The sequence below is a fragment of the Leptodactylus fuscus genome, chromosome 4 (assembly GCF_031893055.1).
Source record: "Leptodactylus fuscus isolate aLepFus1 chromosome 4, aLepFus1.hap2, whole genome shotgun sequence".
NCBI lineage: Eukaryota > Metazoa > Chordata > Amphibia > Anura > Leptodactylidae > Leptodactylus > Leptodactylus fuscus.
The window spans coordinates 198,544,209-198,547,789 of record NC_134268.1 but is presented as its reverse complement, the minus strand read 5'-3'; the positions used below and the strand labels follow the sequence as shown (position 1 = coordinate 198,547,789).

Genomic DNA, 3,581 nt, shown 5'->3' with positions numbered 1-3,581 from the left:
GTTCCAGGGATGTGATCCTAAATAAATTAGGCAAACATCAGGATTAGGATAATTTGTATAACCAGGCCGAACGTTGATGGAAATGAAATACATGTTACAGATTATCTTTTAACTAGGTTTTTTTTTTCCATTCATTTTTGTCTCAAGATTTCCGCTGGTAGCTAATCCTTCAGAATGAAACTTCAATGGATGAATACAAATGTGACAAGAAGATCATGTCTCTGAATTCTGAGATCTGCTCAGGCTGATGGTCCAATGATAAACCAACCCGTCATAGAAAGTGATGTCAGTACTAGAGATGAGCGAGTAGTGTTCGATCGAGTAGATGTTCGATCGAATACTACGGTATTCGAAATACTCGTACTCGATCGAACACTACCAGCTGTTCGAAGTTTAAGGTTCGATGCAGAACCAGCATTGATTGGCCGAATGCTATACATTGCCAATCAACGCTGGTTCTTCTCTTACCTTTAGAAGTCTTCTCCGTGCAGCGTCCCCGCGGCGTCTTCCGGCTGGAATTGACTCTGCCTAGGCATCCGTCCTAGGCAGAGCCAACTGCACATGCGCGGGCATGCCCTCGCATGTGCAGTCGGCTCTGCTCAGGCGCCGGGCAGAGCCGACCGCGCATGCGCAGTTGGCTCTGCCTAGGCCCCGATGCCTAGGCAGAGTGAATTCCAGCCGGAAGACGCCGCGCGGACGCTGCACCGGGAGAAGACTTCAAGGGGAATCCAGCCCGACCGTCACTCGTGGACTTGGTAAGTATAATTTTATCGAATTTTGCCTACTCCTGAAACGAGTATTTCCCCCCATAGACTATAATGGGGTTCGAAATCCGTTCAAACAGCCGAACAGTGTGCGACTGTTCGAATCGGATTTCAAGCCTCGGACATTTTAGTGTTCACTCATCTCTAGTCACTACAACTAAATATAGCCGCTGTTCTACTGCATGGTACTGGCTCAGTGCTATGCGCCTGAACTCATGTTGGTACCAGGACTTTGTTTTCAACTTAAGATAGTGCCCAACTTTAATGCCCTAGATTATAGATGCCACATGAGTTCAACGTCTCAGCTCCCTCAATAACAAAGAATAGGAATGATTCTCTGTGACCAATTACTACTCTGCTATGTTTTGATATATGACCTTATATTTCCTCTTTGGCTCACTTGGTACCATGTGTAAGGGGGTACCAAAAAAATTCTAAGGCGAGCAGGTTAGCACTCCCCTTCACGAGGATAGAAGAGGCCATGTAGCCTACAACACACATACGGTTAAGGTGTACTGAGCTAGGCTTACAGCCAAATATTCCAAATTCTAAGAAATCAAATAAATGGAGATTCATCTCAGGCAAACTAAAATGACCACCATGCATAATAAGAGGAGGCCAATGGGATGTAAAAAAAAACAAAAAAAACATTCATACTCACCTTCCGTTACCTCTTTTGGGCCTCCTCGCAGTTTCTAGCACCTTCTTGGAGAAGTACTTCTAGTTCATATTACTATATTCCCATAGCTCCCAACTGTCCCGCATCCTGCGGAAGAGTACCAATTTTAGACTGCTATCCCGTGGTCCCACACGGCTTATCGCATGTCCTGCTCTGCGCCTGAAGTGTTTTACTTATTAATAAACTTTCCACTGATGTCCATCCACCCTTATAACAGTTAAAAGGTTGTAACTGGGATAAGAGCGGGTGATGATTGGGGAAAGTTTGACTACTGTACTCAGAAGGACCTGTGTGACATCAGACGGTCACATAACTAGGTAGGCGTGTCTTTGTATCCCGTGTAGTGCAGGAAGAGGTGGAGAGATGTGTGGTCTAAGGTACTGGGGGGAATGTGAGATGCAGGGTGGACTGTGTGTGGGGGAGAGATATGGGGTGCAGGGTGTAATGTGTGTGAGTGGGAGATGTGGGGTGCAGAGTATTGTGGAGGGGGCAAGGTTGACTGTGGGTGGGGGAGAGATGTGGGGTGCATGGGTGTACTGTGGGGTGCTTGGGTGTACTGTGCGGGGGGAGATGTAGGGTGCAAGGTGTACCCAATAAGAAATGGATGGGAATGGGCAGAGTCAATTTAGAAGTGGTTGGAGCTAAATTTGCCACAGCCCGCCCACATTTTGTCCCTCTTTCTGTCCTTTAAAAGTTGGGAGGTAGGTATATACCTGCCAGGACCTTATACTTGTATAGTTTTACTAACTGCTGCTGAAAACACAGGGGAGGGTAAAGGAGGTATGACGACGTGACTGAGGGTAGTGCGTGAGAGAGGGGAGCAGATTAGAGACATTGGAGAAGAAGGGCTGAGACGTTGATGATTCTGTTTGCAGATAGCAGAGAGAGACTTCCTGTTTGCACAGCAACCCATGCCCGAAAAAAAAACAGGTCACACTGTAATCATGGGAAGTATTGAAGAATTTGAAGACACTGTGAGTGGACAACTATTATTACTTTCAGATAATATAATGGGTCAAAGAAAAAATTCACCGACATGTCCCTTTTATAAAAGGAATGTAAATCATGTATGACAGTATTTTGTCACAAATTGCACCTGATTTATGGCACATTTGTAATAGTAAATCTACCCTGTTGTGTTTCACTCCTAGAACATCAGCAATGATCTTTAATATGTGGGGAGGAGCATGCTACATGTGTTCAATTTCTCTGTAGCACCACCACAGGAGAAAAGAAGTATTGCACAATCGTTATTGAAATCAATAGGTGTGGGGTCCTCCAGACCAAGATATGTTTTTAGTACCCACTTTTTGATCTGGTTTATGAGTGAGGGTCCTAAATGGGTGACCCTATCTATTCATTTAGTAATCCCTTATAGGATATCTGAAAAAACCTTTTTAATACCAAATTTCCTCCATATTCACATCTGCGTCTTGTAAGAAATATCTTATATAAAATGGAGACTTACGTGAAAATTTAATTCTCATAAAATAAGCAGAGTACAGAATTTAATTGGAATAATACCTTTATTCTCCTGGCCACGTTGTTGTTTGAGCAGCTATGCAGAGCGACACACAGCGTAATGAAATGGCAAAGAGCTAAAAGGTAAAAAGAATCAGCGTGATAACACTTGCCACCACAAATGTTAAAATGACCCTGCTGGGCAATAAAAATAATGTAATCCAAAATGTTACCAGTAGAGAGAAGTGATTAAGAGAAGGCTTTGGGAAAGGTGAAAAAATAAGAGAATGTTTTCATCATGAGGAGGAAAAAAAAAGAAGGAAATGGTGCCAGATAATTTACAGGCTGATTGAATGCGACTCCCAAAGACATCAGGGAAAAGAAACGGCGCAGGACTGATGAAAAATGTGAACAAAATTTATATATATTAAAAATGTAATTGCATAAAACTTGTATGATTGCTCAGCATTCAGATTGTAGGATTGAAGTGACTATTACATTACAGAACATGAAAAACTCCGATCAGAAGAGGAAATAGACAGAAAAATTTAATAGACTGAAGGGTATGAGTAAGTGGCCAGAGACTGGAGGGTATGAGTAAGCGGCCAGAGACTGGAGGGCATGAGTAAGTGGCCAGAGGCTGGAGGGTATGCGTAAGTGGCCAGAGACTGGAGGGT

At 43.5% G+C, this 3,581-nt stretch overlaps 1 non-coding gene across 1 annotated transcript; it reads left to right on the top strand.

Moving 5' to 3' along the window:
• The first annotated feature begins 1,193 nt into the window (after nucleotides 1-1,193).
• LOC142201749 (U6atac minor spliceosomal RNA) lies at nucleotides 1,194-1,308 on the top strand. The gene has a single exon (XR_012715641.1). It is a non-coding gene; the product is annotated as a U6atac minor spliceosomal RNA (small nuclear RNA).
• Nucleotides 1,309-3,581: the final 2,273 nt, after the last annotated feature.